The sequence below is a fragment of the Narcine bancroftii genome, chromosome 3 (assembly GCF_036971445.1).
Source record: "Narcine bancroftii isolate sNarBan1 chromosome 3, sNarBan1.hap1, whole genome shotgun sequence".
Taxonomy (NCBI): Eukaryota; Metazoa; Chordata; class Chondrichthyes; order Torpediniformes; family Narcinidae; genus Narcine; species Narcine bancroftii.
The window spans coordinates 57,329,267-57,353,615 of NC_091471.1; positions in this window are offsets into that span (position 1 = coordinate 57,329,267).

Genomic DNA, 24,349 nt, shown 5'->3' on the forward strand with positions numbered 1-24,349 from the left:
TCCAGGAATTAGTTTGCCAGTGAAATATGCAACCTGCTGGTTCAAATTATAAAGATTCACATATTGAAATTTCAATTAAGATCACAGAAGAACTTCAAATATTAATATTAATGCCTTGGGCAGCACGATTGGCATGTTAATTTTAATGAGGCCTTCTCAATGATTAGTTTCACCCGCAAATGGAATTTAACTTCGAGTTGATTTTGAGCTTGATCTTTGGGTGTGTTACTAGAATTGAATGCCCACCCTGTACCCTGAAACCAGCTAATCTTAGAAATTTAAAACAAAATATACCTTTCCATAATAGGCCACTCTCCTATTTGCAGGAACTGGAACAGATCAATCAAATAATTTTATATTCATTAGATTGCTCTATCCAAGGGGTGGTCAATCTTGCTTAATGTAACAGCCGTATTCAATAAACTTCAGGTATTTGAGAGCCACAAGACATGAAAATATATTACATCTACCCTGTTACCAACTTTAAAAAAAATATTAAGAAATGCATGTACATTTTTCATGAATGGAGTTTTTAAACAGCTAATTTATATTAGTTGGGAACTCAGATGGGAGGGCATCAAGGCATTGGTAGGTCAGATGGGCAGGCATCCAGGGAATTGAGAGCTTGGATGGGTGGCGACCTGGATCACACTTACACTCCACTAATTTCACTTCCCAGAGCACAGCTGGAATCACATGGTCATAAGCCACGCTCACTAACACTACACAGCCAACATACTGCTGTGAGCCACACATTCATATGGTTGCAGTTTGGCCACCACTGTTCTATTCCATTTCAACTGTCTCTGTCACATTCTTATATACCACATTCTTTACCCTTTCCCATCAGGAAGAAAATTCACAAGTATGACATCACACACCACCAAATTCTCCTGCTGTTATCAGATTCCTGAATGAAACCCATAATAAAATTATGATGCCTTTGCTCTTTCCCAATGATCATTCTCTGTAACTCTGCACTTTTGTTCATTTGTACTATCTTACTTGTGCAACGTATGAGATGTCCACCAATCTGTTTGCAAAACAACCTCTATTACTACATTTTAAATACATTTAAACTTAAAATAGTGCCTTATAGCTGCGACTCCTTGCCAGCAGCTCCGATGGGAATAATCAAATTTTCCCATTCAGAACTTCTAAAAATGAAGCAAAAAATGAGAAACGCAAAATCAAACTTACCGACAACATGGGTGTCCTCTTGGAATGGGCAGTATCAGCGGTCTCTTTCAGACCATGGGACCTTTACACGGCTCACGCAAGTACTACAACAACAACACCATGGGAGTTTTAGACATCCAATGATCGGGCCATTTAAACGTTGGAGGAATCGCAGATAGCAGATGCTCAGCACATTTAAACATTGCGGATGGTTTAAAGGGATATTGCACAGACCATTTAAACACCATGGGAACTAACAGCAGTGGATCCACAGGCCAGGTAAATAAGACCCAACCATGTGGATGTGGGAGGAGGGGAGCTACAGGTCATGCTGAGATGCTAGGACTTGAGGTTTCCACTTCCTACATCGTCCTGGCCAATGTACAATATTTGGATAATAAACTTGATGAACTCCAAGCCAGACTTCAACATCAGAGAGTCATCAGGGAATGCTGTGTGATTTGCTTTACAGAAACATAGCTAAATGCAGACATTCCAGACATGGCATTGCAGCTCAAGGGCTATACCCTCCATTGTGTTGACCGCCTGCCAGCATCTGGAAAAACCAGGGGAGGTGGTGTTGTGTCATCATCAATTCATCGTGGTGCACAGATATGACTGTCATGTCCCAGTCCTGCTCCTGTGACCTGAAACTTCTGGCAAAAGTGTTGTCAATTCTACCTGCCGAGGGAGTTCACAGCTATCATCCTGATTGCAGTTTACATTCCATCCCAGGCTAACCTTAGGCTGGCACTGGAGGGACTGAGACAGCATTTCCTAATGCCTTTCCGATCATAGTAGGAGATGTTAATCAGGCCAACCTGAAGAAGACTGACAAATTACCACCAACATGTCATATGTGAGTTCGGGAGAACCAACACACTTGACTACTGCTACACTACCATGAAAAACGCATACCGAGCTATACCACGACCGCACTTCAGTAAGTCTGATCACCTGGCTGTACTTTTACTCACAGCATACAAAGAAGGACTGAAGACCAATGGCACCAGTGTTGAAGATGGCAAAAGTATAATTGAGGGAGGTGGAGAAGCATCTGAAAGACTGCTTTGAATCAATGGACTGGAACACATTCAAGAACTCATCCATAGACATGAATGAATATGCAATAGGTGTCTCTGGCTTCATCAAGACCTGCATGGATGAGTGTGTGCCCACCTGCACATACTGGGTGTTCCCCAATCAGAAGCCCTAGATATATCAGTGAATTTGCAACCTGCTGAGGGCAAGAACAAGGGAATTTAAGGGCAGGAATTGGGATCTTTCCAAGAAGTCAAGGTATGACTTGCAGAAGGCTGTTTCTGAAGCAAAGTAGCAATTCTGGAGGAAGATGGAGACAGAGACAGATACACGCCAGCTATGGCAGGATGTGCAAACCATTACAGCTTATAAAGCAAGGGTGAACACTATAGATGGCTGTGATACTTCACAACCCGATGAGCTGAACCTTCTATGTCACTTTGAGAAGAAGAACCAAAGAATGCCTTATGAATCCCTGAAAAGGCTGAGGAACCTGTGATATCTGACACTGGACAGCAATGTCAGAACATCATTCAAGAAAATGAACCCTTGGAAGGCATCAGGCCCTGATGGCGTACCTGGCAAGGTGCTGAAAATCTGCACCAACCAACTAGACACAGTATTCATGGACATTTCCAACCTCTCATTGTGGCAATTAGAGGTTCCCATCTGCTTAAAAGGGCATCAATCATCCTGGTACCCAAGAAGAGTAGTGTGAGCTGCCTCGGCGTCTACTCTCCAGTAAAACTAACTTCTTGAGAGGCTGGTCATGGTCAGAATTAGCATGCAACTGCAAAGATCTGGACCCATTGCAATTCATCTATCGTCACATCGCTCCACAGCAGATGCAATATTTTTGGCACTCCACTCAGCTCTGGATCACCTCAAAAACAGCAATTCATACATATGGCTGCTATTCATCAACCACAGATCAGTCTTCAATACCATTATTCCCTCTGAGTTGGTCAAGAAGCTACAAACTCTAGGCCTCTGCACCTAAATCTGCAAATAGATCCTTGACTTTCTCATCAGAATACCACAGTGAGTATAAACTGGAAACAACGCCTCCTCCTCACTGATCATCAACACAGGTGCACCCCATGGATGTGTGCTTAGGCCACTGTCTTACTCATTATACATCCATGACTGTATGGCCAATCACAATTCCAATACCATTTACAAGTTTTCCGATAACACCACAGTTGTTGTCAGAATCACCAATGGCAATGAGGAAGGGTACAGGAGGGAGATAGATCAACAAAACTTCAGGAGGAAGTAAGAGGAACACAACCCAATCTTCACCAAGGGCTCAGTAGTGACGAGGGTCAAGAACTTCAATTTCCTGGATGTCAGTATCTCCAAGAATCTGTCCTGGAGCTTCCACATTGATAAAGTCACAAAGAAAGCTCGCCAGCAGCTATACTTTGTGAGGTGTTTGAGGAGATTTGGTATATCACCAAAGACTCTCAAAGACTTCTGTCATGGAGAACATTCTGGCTGATTACATTACTGACTGATATGGAAGTGCCAACTCTCAGGACAAGAATAAACACCAGAGGGTTGTTAATTTGGCCTGCATTATCACAGTCACAAGACTTCACTCAATCAAGGACATCTACATGAGGTGGTGTCTTAAAAAAAGCAGCCTCTATTCTCTCAAAGACCCCCACCACCCAGGCCATGCCCTCTTCACTCTGCTACCATCGGGAAAAAGGTACAGGAGCCTAAAGACGAGCACTCAGTGGCACAAGGACAGCTTCTTCCCCGCTACCATCAGATTCCTGAATAATCAATGAACCAAAGACATTACCTTATTTTTCACGGACTATTATTTTAATTTTTTTTACGGTAATGTTTGAGTAACATTATAATATGAATATTTAGAATATGAATCTTTACACTGTGATGCTGCCACAAAACACCAAATTTCTTGACTTGTTCATGATAATAAATTCTGATTCTGACATGTGCCAATAAAGTTGATCTTATACTATTGACCATTCCATTCCATATTAAATCAATTATTAGCTCAACATTTTAATGGTTTTCATGGCATGATTCTCAAATGGCAAACCAACCACTTTAAACATGGTTAGGCCACCCTTCCATTAGACACAATGGTCTCTATTAAATGGTCTCTATAACTGATAAGAACTGGTTTGAATAAATTAACTTTAAGCTGTCACACCATGATTATAATAAAATGCCAGAGATACTCAGAGCAGGCAGTGTCTGTGGAGAAAGGGAGAATTAATGTTTCATTTCAATCATATTCATGATGGAACAAAGTATTAACAATGTCAAAATAATCCCCATTTCTGTATAGAAATACCTATCCCAGCAAATCCACAGGCAATTATCAATCCCACATAAAAGATTTTTTCCAAGCTGAAAATCTGATTGCTCCAGATATATTCCATGGTGCTCCAGTGACATACCTATTGCCAATAAATTGAACAATTTTGGGGAAAAAATATCGCAAGACATCCCAAGCAGGCAAAGCATCCTTCCATTAGAGTTGTGCTGTCTTCTTTTCACTGAACAAATAAACTCTAAACTTTAGTGGCTTTTAGTTACTGGGACGACTTTGCTTTTAAAGGCAGATTGAGAATTTTCTGTTGATGTGGCTTATTTCTTTGAAACTATTAGGCAGAATCCAATCTATTGTGCTTTTTAGACAACCACTTACAACGCAGGAAATTGCACTTATAGGCTGACAGCTGAATTGCAGTAAAAGCTTTGATAATAGTGACTTGTCTTTGGAGGTTTTACCAAAATTGAAAGGCTGGACCTTTATTTTTTTTTTCCATTTTTGAAATAAAACCTCAGCAATTGTTATCCAGGCTGGGATAAAGGTAAACTTCAGACAGTATGGGAACTCATTTGAAATTCAAATCAATAAATTCAGGAAAGACTCATCAGATGAGGCAGAATAGATGCTGCCTAAGCTCTTGAACATTGCTTGCATTTTCTTTTGAAACAGAAATGAGAAAGCAACAGCTGTTTGACCTATCATGTCTAAACTAGATAGAAATTGACAATAAATTAACAGCATTTCCCAATTTTTAGCACACAGCCTTTCAAGTTTTGTCCTCTTTGTGCATTCACTCGAGTACATTTTAAATCTGGGAGAATTTCTGCCTTCACCATCATCTGAGGCAGTGAGAGTCTGAGGCCCAAATATTTTCAGCTCTTTCTATGATGAATTTCCTTTCATTATAAGTTCAAGTTCAAGTCGCCTTTATTTGCCATTTTCAAGCCAAACTGCAAATGCAGCTCGCAGTTAAAAAAACGAGGCAACATTCCTCCAAACCATGGTGTTACATTAAATGACGTGAGACGACGCAAAAACAGCATAAAACAACACAAGGCTGCACTACTACTACTGCACAATACAAAACAAAAAACCTAGTACAACATACACAAAACTACATAAAATAAATTAAAATAATGCAACCATAGAGTAATTAACAAAAAAAACTAGACAATAAGCACAGTAGAGACAAGCTACAATATAATAGACTCTGGATATTAAATGTCTGATAGCTTGAGTGAAGAAACTACCATCAGGTCCAGAGAGGCTTCTGTGAGATGCTGCCGGGCTGACATCTTGGACCAGGTTTGCCGGAATCTAATAGACTCTGGATATTAAAAATCTGATAGATTGAGTGAAGAAACCGCCATGCAATTCACAATCCATAGGAGCTTAAAAGTCTCGACATCATGCGCCATAAGGCCCTGCGATCCAGATGACGTAATCTCCAAGACCCCTGATCCAGGCACACAACACTGCCACTCTGGTCACCATGGCACTCCCTTCGCAGAACGTGCCACGATGTCCAAACCTCTGTCACCGACAAGTGACACCGTATTTTGAAGGCCTCATCCCCACAGCAGAGGCTTAGTCCCCATAGCAGAAGCTCAGACCCCATAGCAAAAGCTCAGTCTTCACAATAGATAAGGTTGCACAGCTTCTCCACTTCTTCCCGAAGGTTTGTGCTGCTTGTTCCATATTGCAGCAATTGTCTCATGATGCTTTACCGTCCATCTCTTTCCAGTTAAAAATTATGCATGGTGCTTTACTTAAAGAGTTACAGTAGCACCAGATTTAGGGAAGCCACAGCAAATGCTGCCATCTGTTATAAGTCAGAGGTTAAGCTGCTTTCTAAAGATTGAACTCTATTCAATTCCATTTGCAGCTCCTCAGAAAATGTACCCTTCTGAACCTGCATGCAGTAAGACCTGGATAACTTTCATGTATATGTAGCAAATAGTATTCATATAAGTACCAGCCAATGGCCATCTCCAAGAAATGGGAATCTTACCATCTATACTTCTCATCAAAATCCTTGCTATCACCTTGATCAGAAACCTAAATGGAGTCTTCATCTAAGAGTTGGGTATTATAGAGTCAAAGTGTTGTATTACATTTAAATGCATCTATGCTGATCTTTTTATGCATTTATACTAATCCCATTTGCCTTAATGTAGCACATTTCCTTCTATACCTTGTCAATTTGAGTGCATGCATAAATACCTCTTAAATTAATTGATTCCATAACATCATCTACACAAAATTCCAGGTCAATCACTCTCTATGTAAAATGTTCCCTTCAAATCCCCTTTAAAACTCTTTCCTCTCATTTCATATCTATTTTGGTATCCTTAACTTCAGAAAAAAAAAGATTCTGACTATTTATCCTACCAATGAGTCATAATTTTATATACTTCAATCATTCATCCCTCAGTCTCCTTTGCTCCAGGGGAAACAATTCCAGCCTATCCAATCTCTCCTCATAAGTGAAGATCTCCAATCCAGTCAACAATCCAGGTAACCTCTCCTGCCCTCTCTCTAACACCTCTTGAATGATTCCTGTTGTGTGGCAACCAGACTTCCACACAATACTCCTGCTTGTGTTTTGTAAAGTTGCAATGTAATGTCCCAACTTATATATTCTGTGCCCTATGAATAAAATCATGCCATGTGCCTTCATCATCCTGTCTGGCAGTGAACTATGAAGGTCAAGATTCAAAATTCAATTTATCATCATGTAATAAAAGCAGTGTCATATTACACAAAATTGCCTTTTGTCTGTTTTAAGGTAGACAGATTCGCCATCAGTAGAAGTTGTCTGAAGTGTAGTTAGAGAAAGAGAAGCAAAAGAGTGTTCCCCCCAGAGTCACCGAGTGTTCATGGATTTACCTCCAGCCCTCCAGCAGTCTCCGTAGACACACAAAGTCCAGTTCAAACCATTGGCAACCTGAGCTCCAGATCCAAGCCTTTGAATTGATTAGGCACCCTCTCATATCACAGTTCTGATACCTGGTACCCCTTCAGCCAGTTCTGAGCTATCTCCAGCAGCCCACAGTGGGTTCCTCACCAACAGCCCACCAACTGTGTGGGTCCTTCATCCACAGAACCCTCACTGGTCTGCTGCCATGGTCATTGTCCTGTGCATTGTCTCCTCTGCTTCTCCTTCTCAAACAGGGCGGTGGTCTTCCCACTTTCTGGTGCCCTGCTCCACTCCTCTGCTTCCCTGGAGTCTACAACCTCTTGTGGCTGCTGTCAATCATTGGCACTACCACCTTTATGGGTGCAGACCCCACGGGATTTTAAAATAAGACTACCATCGGATCCTTTAACAGGAGCTGCTGGCAATCGGACTGGGCGGTTGGACCCCAGGGCAGTCCTGTGTCTCTGCTCCCTGGTCCGTACCAGTGGCAGCACCGTCATTACAGCAGCTCCGGCAATGCCAGTGACCTGAACTCCAAGACCCTTTGTTCGTCATCATTCCTCAATAACTAACATTGCACTATGCCAAACTGCATCATCTCGCACTTGTTGGGATTAAATTGCTCCTGTAGAAAATGGCACCACTGCTAACCCCTGTCTATCTTCCTCCTCAGCTTTCTATTAAAGCCTTTCCATCATCTCTGTCAGAGGCCAATCATGTGTAGGAATACACGTGAATGAATGTTGTTCAAGTAAAACCTAAAAAGCCCAGCTCCATCTAAGAAAATGTGCAGGCTGCTTTGTTTTAGTGTGTACTAATTACACTGCCATTGCTTATCCCAACCTCTCTGAGAGCACCTCCCAAGCTCAAGATTTAAAAGGACAATGGCAACCAGCCCTGAGGAGAACAAACCATGTAGGGCCCAATTCAGATGACCTACTGCATGAGTGCTCTGATCAAATATTCTGCTGCAAGGTAATTTCCCAATCGCCACCATCATTTTAAAGGCAAAAATGCATAGAATATAAATTCTCTTCTTGTAAATGATTTAAAATAACTAGTGAGATTTTAAGCTCCAGAAAAGAAACAGCAGATGTGACCCAATGGTAGTTTTAATGAGTTTTCCAGTTGGTCTTGTATCCAGTTTGAAACATCGGTGATTTAGATGTTCCAGAAGGATGGCATTGTGAAGAAAAGATTCGCCTCCATCCATTTGTTTGGCTCTTGATTGATGAGGTTATGAGGCCAAGCTCTTTAGCTCTGCCAACATTTTAATTCAAAATTGATAGGATGCAGCATTGTTGAGACTTCTGCCTTTGAACAAGCCATGAAATGGAACTATTAAATAATTTAATTTCCTTTAGAAGTGAATTTAAAATATGCAATAGCGTGACGACAAAATGTTTCATGAGTTCTGTCCAACGTTAATACTTCACCCAAAGAAATATTGAGCTGAGCACCTGCACTGACAAGTAATAGGCAGTTGTGAAACAAGTTCTGGTAAATAGAATTTGAACAGATGGGCACAAGATGGTTAGCACGGATATGGGTATCAGAAAGGCCATTGTGATGTGCTGTGGAGCATGAAAACTAGAGAAGACTGTACTGGAGGCTTTTATCAGCTTAATATTGAATACCAGCCTCTGATTCCATGTGCCCAACTGATTTAGAAAGGAGCTGGTGCAAGTCTTCATATGGGTCGGTGATTGACCGCCGGCATGGTGGGACCAGCCTCCCAGGTTTCCTACCTGCAGGTACAGTGGTTGTCCCCTGCAGTAGGCTGGTAGGAGTGTAGCTATAGCAGTGGTTGTATCACCACATTCACCCCCTTCTTAAAAAGAGTACTGGGGGGGGGTTGTTCTAGGGTATTTACAAGTTAAAGCTGCCTTTGTTTCTGGGACTGCTGCAGGGCAAGCTCTTGGTCAATGGTCAGTGGGAGCAGGGCCGCTTGCAGGTCAGACGGGTCAGGGGTGGTGAGGATAGCCAGTTGCGCAAGCGGGGTGGTGCCTGACAGAGTGGGGGTGTAAGTGCAGTGTGGGTATGTGGGGGGTGGGGGCCCGAAGAGACAGCAGGTAGTTGTTGTCCCCAGGGGGGTCCTGGATGGGCCAGGGGTGGCCAGATTATGGGGAGCTGGGCCCTTTATGATGCCTGATCCCTGGTCGTGATGATATCCTCCCATCCATTGGGGTAGCTGATGTAGGCGTAATTTGGGTTTGCATGGAGGAGGTGCACCTGCTGGTCCAGGGGGTCGGAATTGTTGATCCTCACATGCTTACAGAGGAATATTAGTCCTGGAGGCATTAGCCATGCTGGTAGAGAGACGCCAGTCACCGATTCCTAGGAAAGGAGAAAAGGTGTACGTGAGGGGATGATTGGTAGCTGTGCACAAGAGCAGCATGAAGCACCTCGAGGAGGGCCTCTTGCCAATAGTTGATGAACCAGCCTTTCGTCCTCAGGTGCATGAGGACTATCTTCCAGATTCACGTTCAACCTGCCCATTTCCTCTGGGGTTGTAGCTAGTCGTGAGACTAGATGCAATGTCTTGCACCGCCAGGTGCTGATGCAGCTCCTCACTCATGAAACTGGACCCTCAGTCACTGTGGATGAATGCCGGGTATCCAAACATGGTGAAGATCTGTGCCAGCGCCTTGATAGCAGAGGCAGTGGAAATGTCAGGGCAAGGAATGGCGAAGGGAAAATGGGAGTATTCATCTATAACCGAAAGGAAATAAACATTTTTATTCGTGGAAGGCAGAGGTCCCTTGAAGTCAATACTGAGTTGCTCAAAGGGCCAAGTGGCCCACATGGGCCTGAGGTGGGCGGAAGAAGCCTGACTTGCACTTCTCACAGACCCTGCAGGACTCAGTCATGGTCTGGACTTCTTGGACAGTAAAGGAGAGGTTCCGGGACTTAATGAAGTGGTATAGGCGCATGACACCGGATGGCAGAGGGTGTCGTGCAGCACCAGCAGTTGTTAAAACTGTGCACTGGCACATGTCTGGGTCAGGTCATTGGGGGAGTCATTGAGTCTCCCGGTCTATACTGGATGTCATAATTGAACGTGGCCAGCTCGACACTCCAGTGTATAACCTTTTGTTCTTGATCTTGCTTCTGTGGGTGGTGCTGAACATGAATGCGCACTTGTCAATGAGAAGGATAAACCACCTGCCAGCCAGGTAGTGGCACCTGTGGCAGACTGCTTCCATGATTGCCTTGGCCTCCTTTGTGATGGCGGAGTGTCCGAGCTCTGAACCATGAAGGGTCCTGGAGAAAATGTCCATGCGTCTGCAGCTTTGGTTAAGGGTGGCAGCAAGGGCAACGTCAGAGGCATCACACTCCACCTGGAATGTGGTGTTCTTATCCACGGCATGCATCATGGTGATGTCAATAACTTGTTTGATACAGGCGAAGCCCGGTTGTGACTCTGCAGGGAGGGGAAAGCTGATTGCCTGGGCCAGTGGACAGACCTTGTTGGAGAAGCGGGGGACTCACTGGGAGTAATAGGATAAAAGCCTTAGGCACCTGCAGAGGCCTCAAGCGTGTGGAGGAGGGCATTTCCATTAGAGGAAGCATGCGGGATTGATGCCACTATGTTCCATGATACAACCCAGGATGGCGAGGAGGGTGGTGCTGAGCACATGTTATATGTGGGTTTCAACATCTCTTCCGTCTGGAGAAATCTTTCCAGACTGGCATCGTGGTCCTGCTGGTCATGGCGGCAGATGGTGACATTGTCCAGGTACGGGAAGGTCGATTTTAGTTTGTGCCAGTCTACTATATGGTCCATCTCCTGCTGAAAAACGGACACTCCATTTGTGACCTTAAACAGGACCCGATGGAACTGGTAGAGCCATCTGTCTGCCTCAAAGATGGTATAAGGTTTATCGTGGGTGTGGATGAGGAGCTGGTGGTAGGCCAACTTCAGGTCAATTGTGGAGAAGATCTGGTACTTGGGCTATCTCATTGACCACATCAGCTATCTCATTGACCACGTCAGCAATGCAGGGCAGTGGGTAGGTATCCAACTGGGTGTACCAGTTGATGGTCTGGCTATAATCAATGACCATCCATGATTTTGTGCCTTCTTTTACCTCTAGCACCTGGGTTCTCCAGGGGCTGTTGCTCGGTTCTATAACTCCCACCGGCAGGAGTCATTTCACTTCAGCATTAATAAAGGCCCTGTCAGCTGCCCAGTAGCGCCTGCTTTTGGCCACTATTGATTTGCTCTCTGGCATTAGATAATTTAAAATGGATGGCAGGGATACCTGGAGGGTGGAAAGTCCACAGGTGGATTTTGCACGATCACTCGACTTTATGCTGTTGTCGGTGAATGGGGTAGTAGGCCACTGAAGAAAAGAGTGAGGCTGTGGAGGTGATACTGGAAGTCTAGTCTCAGGATAACAGGGGAACAGAACTTGGGCATGACAAGTAGCCTGAACCTTTGGTATGTCTCCCCCCTCCCCTACTGTCAAGTTCACTGAGCAGTACCCCTGTGCTGTGATTTAGTGGTCCTGGGATGTAAAAGTGATGGGGAGGTTTGGTGGGTACACTCTGAGTTTCATTGTCCACATCACATTCGGGTGCACAAAGTTCTCAGTACTTCCACTATCAAACAGGCATTTTGTTACCTTCCAATTGACAGCAATGTCCATCATTGAGTGCCCGAGACCATGGGGGAATGTCCTCTGTCTGTGTGGTGGTCACTAGGACTGCTTCAGGGTCTGAGTCGCTGCTCTCCAACGGTTGTGCGAGCAGCAGCCTGTGGGTGGCATTGGGAGTGTGGGGTACAACAAGTGCGCGGTTCTGTGTGTGCATATGTTGAGCACAACATCTGGTCAGTGTACAGTTGCGGCTTGGGTTGGTGCAGGTGAGGGTTGGAATGTCCATGATCGCAGTGCCCAGGGGATGCACATGGTGTCAGCTTGGCCTGGCAGCCCGGCTGGAAGTGACATCACCATTGCTGGCAGAGGTTCAGCTGGAAGTGATGTCATTGGTATGGGAGGTAGTCCGGCCAGAAGTGACATCATCGATGCAGGTGGATCAGGTGGTGAAAGATAACAGTGCCCGTAATGCCCAAAGTGATGTCGGTGCGGGAGGAAGTGATGGGAAGAGTAATGGTGTAACCCAGCATTTGCACACAGAGGGGCCCAGAGGGTTGGGAGGCACTCCTGGCTGGTCATGGAGGTCAGCAGCGCTCACGGTGGCATGGAGAGGCACACTTTAGCGAAGTGGCCTTTCTTCCCGCACCAGGACCAGTGGGAGTTCCTACAGCTCAGAAGTTCTTTCAGGAGTGCCTATCTGACTCACAGTACTTAGAGCAGCAGATGGCATCAACAGCAGTGATTGTCTCTTCTGAGGCTCTTCAGCAACTGTTGCTATCGTCAGTGTCGACAAGGCCTGTGAGTGGGGGAGGTGAGCATCAAAGACCTCCACATGGTGAGCTGCAGCTTCTAGGGAGTGGACCAATTCCATGATTCTGATGAGGGAGGCATTGTTCTCCTCCAACAGTCTGTCGAGTTGCCCTCAAATACAGCCCTCGCACGTATGCATCTCAGACGAATTTCTCCACTTCCCCAGCAGTCATGTCAGTTTCAATAGTACACAGGCATGCTAGCTCTCACAGAGCCCACAGGTAAGTGTCCGCCATCTTACCTGACAGCTGTACTCTGCTGCTGAGCAGATACTGGGCGTAGAACATATTTGTCGGGGCCAGTACTTACCTTCCAGGATAGCCAGTGCAGATTCAAATTCTCTGCAGTCTCTGATAATCCGGAAAGCACGGGGGCCGAACTTGGTGAATAGTACTATGAGCTTCTTCTGGTTCATATTGATGATTTCCACTTGAGTATGGATGATCACCTCGATCGCATGTTTCCAAATATCAAAGTATGCTGGAGCGTATGGGTGCTGAGGGTCTATGTCCAGCTTCTGAAGTGTGAGGAATCTCTCCATGGTCCTCAAAATTTTAAGCTAATTAAATTGTGATGCGCTATGGTGCAGCAAACAAAACTTGAGAAGACTGTGCAACAGGCTTTAATCAGTATAAAGTTGAACACCAGGTCTGGGTAGCCTCTGGTTCCATGTGCCTGACTGATTTAGTTAGGGGCCGACTTGAGTCTTTATTTTGGCCAGTGATTGACAGCCAGCATGATGGGGTCAGCCTCCCAGGTTGCATACCTGCAGGTACAGTGGTTGCCCCCTGCAGGAGGCTGGTAGGAGTGCAACTATAGTAGTAGTTGTAACACCACAGCCATTCCTTTGTCTCTAAAAGTAAATTACTTGGTCAATCATCATCCAATGGCACTCACATCAGCAGTGATGAAATATTTTGAAAGGTTGGTGTTGAAGCATATCTGCTTCTGCCTGAGTAGCAACATGGATCCATCCCAATTCACCTTCCATAGCAACAGTTCTACGGCAGATGCCATCTCACTGGCTCTACACAAAGCCCTGGACTGCATAGATGCGTACACAAGGATGCTTTTTATTGACTACAGTTTGGCATTCAACACCATCATTCCCTCAAAACTGATCAGCAAACCCCCAAGACCTGAGACACAACACCCAACTATATAATTAGATCCTGGTTTTCCTCATCCACAGAGTACAATCAATGAGGATTGGTAAAATATCTCCTCCACAACCTCATTTGGTACAGGAGTACATCAGGGTTGTGTTCTTAGTCCAATGCTCTACTCGCTATATGCCTATGACTGTGTGCCACAGTACAACATCACCATCTTCAAATTTGTTGATGACACCATTGTAGTGGGTTGTATAAAAAAGCCCAATGGCATTCAACACCATCATTCGCTCAAAACTGATCAGCAAACCCCAAGACCTGAGACACAACACCCAACTATATAATTAGATGCATAATTAGACACAGGATGGAGATTGAAAAATTGGCTGAATGGTGCACCAACAGCAACTTCACACTCAATGTTACCAAAACCAAGGAGCCAATTGTTGACTTCAAGAATGAAAAACCAAAGGTATTCAATCCAGTGATTATTTGGGGATAAGAGGTAGAGAGGGTTAGCAAAGTTACGTTCTTGATAGTCATTATCTCAGATGACCTTTCCCAGACTCAACACACTAATGGCATCATGAAGAAAACACATTAGTGCCTCGACTTCCTCAGTTAAACCCTGACAAATTTCTACAGATGTTTGATGGAAAGTGTGGTGACCTGCTGCACCACCACTTTGTATGGGGACACCGATTCCCTTAAGCAGAAAGCCCTACAAAAGGTAATCCACATAGCCAGGACATCAGAGTTAAAACCCTCCCCATCATCGAGAACGTCAACAAGGAGCTCAGTGGTGAGAGAGCAGCAGCAATCATCAGGGATTCACATCACCCAGCACATACTCTTGTTCTCGCTGCTACCATCAAGAAGAGGTATAGGTGCCACAAGACTCGCACTACCAGATTTAGGAACAGTTGCTACACCTCTACCATCAGATTCATTAGCAAAAAACTCAATCAGGGGCTTAGTTTTGCATTTTGTTGATTTTTTTTTCTCTCCATATACACAGTCAGTGTGTTTACATTCCTTCATTTGTTTACATGTGCACATTATGTACAGTTTTCTTTGCACTATTAATTAGTGGTAATTCTGCCTCGTCTCCCGACGAGAATTATGAAAGATGGCAAATAACATAAAAAGGATACTAAGAGTTTTTTTTTTAAATATATAAAGAGTGACATGGGTAGATATGGGATGAATTGAAAATTATGCTGAAGAAATTAAAATGGGTAACAAAGAGATGGCAGAGGAACTAAATGAGTATTTTGTGTCAGTCTTCACTGAGGAAAACTATAGCAATCTACCTGATATTCAGCAGCCTCAGGGAATAGAATTTGTTACAGTCAGGATTACTAGAGAGATAGTGCTGTGTTACATGAATGGAATAAAGATAGATAAGTCTCCTGGACCAGATGAGATGCACCTATGGGTTCTGAAGGAGGTGGTTTTGGATATTGTGGATGCATTGGAATTGATTTTCCAGAAATCAATAGACTCTTGCAAATGTAGTTCTATTGTTTAAAAAAGAAAGGAGAAAGATTAAAATAAATTATAGGCCTATTAGTCTGATGCCGGTTGTTGGAAAGTTATTGGAGTCAACCCTTAAGGATGAGATTATGAAGTGTATGACATGATAGGTCCAAGCCAGTATGGTTTTATGAAGGGAAGATCCTGCCTGAGTAACATAATGGAATTTTTTGAGGAAATCTCAAATAGGACGGACAAGGGAGAGGCTGTAGATATTGTGTATTTGGATTTTCAAATGGCCTCGATAAGGTGCCGCTTAAGAGGCTGCTTAATAATGTTAGAGCCCATGGAATTACAAAAAATATAGTAGATTGGGTGGAGCATTAGCTGATAGGCACAAAGCAAAGGGTGAGCATAAAGGGATCCCGTTCTGATTGGTTGCCAGTTACTAGGGGCATTTTGCTGGGGCCGCTTCTTTTTATTGATGACTTAGATTATGGATTGAATGGTTTTGTGGTCAAATTTGCAGATGACACTAAGATAGATAGTGGAGTAGGAACTGAAAGGTTGCAGAGAGACTTGGACAAAGAAATGGCAGATGAGAGAGAATGTTGCAAAATGTACAGTTATACATCTTGGAAGAGGAAATAGACAGGCAGATTATTATTTGGATGGGGAAAAAATTCAAAATTTGAAAGTGCAAAAGGAATTGGGGGTCCTCATGAAGCATAACCCAAAGGTTAACCACCTAAAGGTTGGATCGGCAGTAAAGAAAGCAATTGCTATGTTGGCATTCATTTCAAGAAGAATAGTATATAAGTGTAAAGAGGTGTTCATGAAGCACTGGTGAGACCACATTTGGAGTACTGTGTGCAGTGTTTGGCCCCTTATCTTTGAAGAGATGTAATATTATTGGAGATAGTACAAAGAAGATTTACCAGGATGATTCCAGGTCCAACATATGAAGAATGCTTAGTGGCTCTTGAACAGTATTCATTGGTGTTTATTAAGAATGAGAGGGGATCTCCTAAAGACATTTCAAATGCTGAAAGGATTAGACAGAGTAGATGTGAATAAGATATTTCCCTTGGTTGATGAATCCAGGACAGTCTTAGAATTCGAAGGTGCCCACTTAAAACAGAGATGAGGAGATATTTCTTTAGCCAGAGGGTCGTGGATTTGTGGAATTCATTTCCACATACAGCTGTGGAGGCTGGATCATTGTGGGAGTTTAAGAGGAGATTGATAGGTATCTAATTAGTAAAGGTATCAAGGTATATAGGGAAAAGGCCAGAACTTCGAAGTAGGTGTGAGAAATGTTTTACAGAACAGACTCAATGGGCTGAATGGTTTACATCTGTTCCTTCATCTTGTGATCTTGTCAAATAGTATGTTGGGAATGAATTATTTGAAATGTCTTATTGATGTAAATGCTATTTCTATATTATTGACATAATAAGTCAAACAATGCAGGTTAAGAACTGTCATCTTACTCTACAAATACATTTTTTGAGAGCTGCAGAAATGTGGATGAATCAATTTTAGTTCCAAATCATTTTTTTTTTTTAATTTTGTGCTCTCATAATCTCATAGTTTCAGCCTTAATAAGGCTATAATGAATAATCTAGTGGGTGCTGTGCTGGGATAGAAAATAGAGCCAATTAAAACATAAAATGACAGTTGAGGGCTTTAATTGGCTAAAGGTCCCCTATTCAAGCAAAATATCTGCTGAATCATTCATCAAAACCAGAGCTGGAAATAATTATTTGATTTGAAATTTTTGATATTGCTTGTTATGATCTCCATAAAAATTGTGGAGCCAGCTCTGATTTTCAAAGCATGTTTCATGAAACTATCATTTTTACATTGATAAATGTCTGGTATGAGCCAAACTTATGATAACACCATCCATAAATTAATGCTCAACTTAATATCGAACTTCATGATAACTATCCTTCAAGGCTTTGGGGAAGTTTTCCATTATCCAAAGGACAGATTTCTACAGAAGTCCTGCTTTTGCACTTCTGCCTTTAAAATTCCAAGAAACAATCTATTTGAGAAGAAATAAAATGTTGGTCTGAATTTTACAGCAAACTGAATGACGATATAATTAGCACTGGCTATGTCTGCCTCTTCCAGCAAGATGTGGAACATTATTTTTACAGGTAACCTGAAAAGAAAATGTTATTGCCAAAATCTACACTTTTCTTTATCTCACATGAACAGTTTTTACTTTTGTTTTCCTTATCTCTATTTTAGGACTAAACAAATGAATAGTATCAATGAAAAGAACAGAGGCTCCAAGCTTCCTTGACATTTCTTCCACCTACCTTGAGACGTAGGAGCGCAATTAGACCATCTGGACAATCAAGTCAATTCCACCATTCAAATAATGGCCGATGTATTTTTACATTCAACCCTATTCTCCTGCCTTATCCCCATAATCTTTGACATCCTGACAAATCAAGAACCCAACAAACTCCATTCTAATATACCCAATGACTTAACCTCTAGAGCCATCCATGGCAAGGAATTCCACAATTTGTGTGTACTTTGAAGACTGGTTAATAATTTTCCATGCTGGAATCTTGATCAAACAATGAAATTATGGTAGAACTCAGGAAGTCAGGCAGCATCCAAGGGTAGAAATGGTCAGTCAAGAACCATTTAAGGAAACCCCCTAACCTGGAATGTCAATGACCAATTCTATGCATGGATGTTACCTTACCCATTGAGTTTTTCCAGCAGCTTGGATAATTGTTTACTCCCATTTCCACATCTCTGTCACATCACTTCTGACAAATTTGAGGTGCTTCTAATTATTATTTTCTTTTTATAATGCCAAGATTCCACTCCTCTTTAACAGGGATGATCCAAAAGCACTTCCATCTTATTCCCCAAAATTCTTTCTGTCCTTTATCCATCCCATCCCAGAACCATAAACCTGATCTTCCACTCTCGCACTCTCCATATTCAATTGTTCATCTCCAATCATCAAAGACAATTATGGAAACAAGTGTCAGAAAAAGTATCTCAGGATAGGGTCCATAGAAGCATGGAGAAAGGCAACCATGTATGCTGGTAGGGGACATCAAACTGCATTAATCCTTTCTTCCAGCACACAAGTCATAATGCCTTGTCTATTCAAGTGCTTGTCTGGAAAAAAAAATTAATTGATTAAAAAAAAAAAAATATATATATATATATGTATAAATACCACAATAAGTGTAAGAACCATAAAAATGTACTGTACAGGTACAAAGTAATTACAATGTATCCCAGAATAAAAATGAACATGAAACTAATGATAAATAACTAGACAGAATTCAGTATATTTCTTGTTCCTGCAGAAAAAAAACAAAATTAAAAAAAACTGTAGCTGATTTCTGCTAAATCTATAACCCCTAAACTAAAAAGAAAATGCCACTGGGTCACCTTAAACCAGCAAAAGGATAACAGTAATGGTACATTGGTGAATTGCCTTAGATGTAAATGAGTAAGTTCAGGAAGAGATCGTAAATGTTTCATATGCTATATACAAAAGAGTATTATTATTATTCATCACATAGAAACACAATGTATTATTAATTCAACATTTTATTAAACTTAACTTCAGCTTTAAAAAAAAATTACATCTAATCTTCTCAAGGTTCAAGCAAGATAAAGTTTGGATCATTCATTGTGCATAACTGGGAGCGATAGAGTCTTTCCATCTTACCAAAATAGATCTTCGAGCCATTAAGATGGCAAAAGCTATCACAAGACAATCCAATACCAATAATCGACTGTTCTCTATCGCCACACCAAATAAAGCTGTAATTGGATGAGGTTGAATAGTAACTGAGAAGATACGGGAAATGCATTACAATTTTCCTTTTGATAGTAATTTAATGCTGAACTGGACCAAAACATATGAAATAAGAAAGCAACCCCTTTACAACATCTGTCACAAACTGGGTTGATTGTTGGAAAAATCATAGTAATTTATTTTTGGATAAATGTACTATCTTGAATTGAATAAGTGCACAAATGGAAGAAGAATGGACCAATTTTAAACACTTTGTCCATATATCCTTGGAAAAAGTAGCTTGTAAGTCACTCTCCCAAGCACTCTTAATTTTATTCATAGAAACACAATGTATTTTAGGAATTAATCCATAAATTAATCCTATTAAACCCTTTAGACAAGGATTTAACTGAAAAAAAAGTCAATACAATTACTATTATGGGAGAATGGAAAAGTAGTAACTTTTTGACATTAGTGGAAGGCTTTTTTTATGACTTTTGAGCATTTGTCACATAAATTTAATCTCCCTAATTTCCATTCTTTTAGATATTTACAGGTTAAAGATTTTCCTAGAAACCAAGTAACTACTTTTCAGGACATTTTTTTCAAATACTGTCAACGATTGATTCCACTGCAGAGGATTCCAGATACCCAGTTCTCTGAGTCAAAAAGGGCCCCCTCAGATCCCCTCTAAATCTTTTACTCTTCACCCTAGATATGTCAAGCTTATCAACAGGATCTGCAGTGTTAATCCCTGCTCTTTCAACTCCTCTCTTCAGTTTTAAACATTTTTATGTTTTGCTTTATTTTGATTATAAAACCCATTTTATAAAATTTAAGAGAGAGCAATTTGATATGTAAAGAAATTTGATTTTTTTAGATATCAAACAATTATTGAAATCCAAATGAATGAGATGTTACACTAAGTGAAGATTTTTATTTAGTGACAAAGAGTTTTCTCAGGTGTAACTGAGATGTATCACATTATTGAATATTCCATCATGCATTTGGACAAATATATGGACTGAAATGTTCAAAATTATATGGACCAAATGTAGGACAGATGGGAGAAGCCCAGAATATCAAATTGGTCAGTACAGACCTTATTTCCACTCACATACCACTTTTAGTAATCCCTATGCCATCAGAGCTCTGTGATGAGTATAGAATTGCTCAAGGTGGGATGTGGATGGGAAAGGAAGGTTGAGAATCACTGGTCTAGACCTAATAGTTTCTTTAATATTTTGCTTGAGAGAAATTGTCATTGACCCATTTCCTTTGGAGTTTATGATATCGTGCACATAATGAGTCAATTAGATACAATTAAAACAGTGGTTTTCAAACTTTTTCTTTCCACCCATATACCACCTTAAGCAATTCCTTACTAATCATAAATCACCTATGGCATAGGGAATATTTAAAGTGATATGTGAGTGGAAAGAAAAAGGATGAGAACCACTGATATAGATGTTGGGATGAAGGCCTGATTGTATGACTCCATATCAAAATGTTCAGGACTTTTAATTTTCTATTGAGATCAGTGTGGAAAATGACAATAAAATTATGGCATTTTTGAATTCTGCTCAAGTGTAGGGAGCCAAGATGCTCATTGCTATATCTAATAAAAATAAAGTTGAGGCAATGCCATGAATAGGATTGCTCCAAGGATCCAAAATCAGCTCTATGCATCCCACAAAATGACAGAAGTAACTTTGGCTAACATGAGGTTGCAGGATCACATCTGTGAATTGGAGGAAGTGAGTAAAGTTGAAGGAAAGGCCAAGGGAATGAGTGTGTGGGTGGAGGGTGACTGTTTGAGCTCTCTTTAAGGAAGAAACAGAGGACCCTTTGACTACTGTCCTTCATGATGAAGCTGTTGAGGGATTGATAAATATAAATTGGTTTGAATTTAGCGACTGTAAAAAATGTAAACGTGGTCTGGGGTGTGAGAAGTTGGTAGCACAGTTGGCATAGCGGTTAGCGCAACTCCATAACAGTGTTCTGGGCCCAGAGGATCCAAAAATCCAGCAACAATAGAAATTCACCAAGACAAATGGTTACTTAAACAAAAGTTACTTTTAATTATCTTTAAATATGAAAATAGGATCAAACTTTAACTTATTACTATTAACTTAACTTAACCTACTTAACCCTCTTCTAATTCTAAATGCATATGTATTTAATATGTGTGTAAGTTCATAAAAGATCTTTGATTCACAGTCCAATCTCACTTCTCACTCCTCCAAGTTCACAGGTATCAGGCAATTCTTATACCGTGCACAAAATTTAACATTTATCAATTTCACCAGGCTTTGGTGCTTGAAAGGTAAATGGTTACCACTCAGGAAGGTTCTTGATAGTTTTCAGAGAGAGATTTGTTGCTCATTGGACACCCACAACTGATTCCTTCCAATCAGCCACTTCAGTGTCTTGCTGTCTTTCTCTCTCTCTCTCTAGGGTTTGCATTTCATAATCTATACATTCCTTTGTCTGTGTTGTCACTGTCTAAAATGAACAATGGACTAATTCTTTCTAACTTCCCCATTAACCTTCTGAGTAGATTACCTCATTTACTGTCTATGCTGTTCAATTCCAGTAAAGGAGCTGGTGCAAGAAGGATGGATTCCAATAAATGGATCATTGGGTTCTCTTCGAGGGCAGATGTAACCTGTACTAGATGGATGGCTTACATCTGAGATGAACAAGGGAGCAAATGGATGGGTCGTGAGGATGGCAGATGTTTTTGCAACTCATTCTGAAAGATAGGACAGGAAAACACAGGTGAATCCACAAAGTGAGACTGATGGGCTGAGGTGTGATTATTTTAATTCAAGGAGCATTGTGGGTAAGGTAGATGAACTGAGATCATGGATCACCACTTGGAATTAAGATAGAGTGAATCTTTGCAGAGACTTGGCTGGAAAAACAAGATTGGTAGCTCAATGCTCTTGGGTTTTGATGTTTTAGCAGGGATAAAGAGAGAGATAACAAAGGTAGCATTACTAATCAGACAGTGTGTCACATCTACACTCATAGAGGGTGTAATGGGAGGCTCATCCAGTGAGGCAGTGTGGTTTGAAATTAAAAGTAAGGAAGGTACAATCACATTACATGCCTCCTAACAGCCACCAAGAGATAAAGGAATTTTTATACAGATTAGAGCAAGATAATAAAAGCAGCAGTCTTGATGTTCCGGGAGACTTTAATTTCTTAACAATTGACTGAGATGTTCTTAGTGTAAGATGCTTAGATGGTATTAGTATTAGTCTTCCTTTGGTTTGAAGAAGACATATTGTTGTGCAATTCATCTGTGGATAAGAAGGTGAACTTTCAGTCCCAGTCTGGAAGTGCAAAGTCTAGCACAATGGGGCACTGAAGTCTGTTGTTGTAACAACTGCAGCCACTGCTCTGTGATGGCGTTCATAGCCTTCCACCAGTTTTTGGCAATGCCTGTCCTTGAAACTGGTGTAGGTTTCATCACACAGGGCTCACCAACGGGTCTGTCAGGAGCCACAGCTTCCAGTTCTCTTGGCAGAATGTCACAGTAACATAGGGTTTCCTTCACAGCATCTTCATAGCACTTACATGGACAACCTTGAGGTCTCCTTCTGGTCTTCAGTTCACTATAGAGCATCTGGCAAAGCATACAGTGGTCATCCATTCTGATGACATGTCCCACCCACCACATCTGGGCTCTGATGATCATGGACTCAATGCTGGCGGACTTCCCATGACCCAAGACTACTAGATTGGAGACTCAATCTTGCCAAAGGATGCCAAGGATGGAACAGATGGTGCACATGTTTGATGTGACATTGGTGCAGAATCCACATAGGAGAGAAGGGATGTAGACTTTCAGCTTTGTGGAGATGCAAATGTGTTGATTGAGCACTCTGGTATGCAGCCTCCCCAGAGCATGACTGGCCTTGCTGAACCTGGAGTCAATTTCTTTGTCCAAAGACCCATCAGTGGAGATGAATGCTACCCAAGTGTTTGAAGCTGTTTACATTTGTCATCTGGGTGTCACCAACATTGATTTTTGATTCTATGATGTTGATGTTTGGCATGAACTGATGGAAGTACTTCAGTCTTGTTCAGGTTGATGGTCACGCCAAAGAACGAGGCAGCGTCAGATAATTTGTTCAGCATTAACTATGGATCACTATCTTTATGTGCCAAGAGAGCACAGTCATCAGCGAAAAAGGTTTCTTAAATGACTGTGAAGATGCACTTTGTCCATGAGTTCAAGCAACGAAGGCCAAAGAGAGAGCCGTCCAGTCAATACCTGATGTACACTCCCTCCTTCAGACCTTGGACATTGTCATATCATCAGGATAATATGAACTATTTTGTAACCGTGCAAGAATACACCCTTCTCACTGTAGTAACTGAAGTGCACGACTGTGGGGTGTATGTATATGTAAATGAGAGTGTGTGAACAGTTCCCTGAGATGATGGAAGACATCAGTAAGTAAAATCTCTTCTGTTATTTGAATCTTGCATCTCAAGTTATTTAAAAAGCCTCCCAAGTAACTCCAGAGACATAACAATCAGCACGTGACAACATGCAATTGAAGAACAGATTGAACAAGACTGGGGTTAATACACAACCCTGCTTCACCCCATTATAAATGGCAAATGCAGCTGATATATCACTACTGAAGAGGACCTGTCCTGTCATTCTGTCATGGACCAGATTAATCATTTTTAGGAATTTCCTTGGGCATCCGCAACTACTCAGGATGCTCCAGAGAACTTCCTTGTTTACAGTGTCAAATGCCTTTGTTAGGTCAATGAAGACAGAATAAAGAGGCTTGTTCTGCCCGATGCACTTCTCTCATGACAGATATCATGTCCACTGAACTCCATTCTGGTCGAAAGCTGCACTGTGCCTCTGAGAGATTCCTTTCCAAGACAGTGACAAGTCTGTTCAGGAGGATGTGGATGAAACTGTGATATACCCATGTGGTTTCTGCAGTTTGATTTGCTTCCAATATTTTTGCAGAGAACCACGATGAGGGCACCACGGAAGTCATCAAGCATCTCTTCTATGACACAGATGTCTTCCAGGATGTCTTAGAGCTTTGTAGATCTCGGCAGGAATACCAT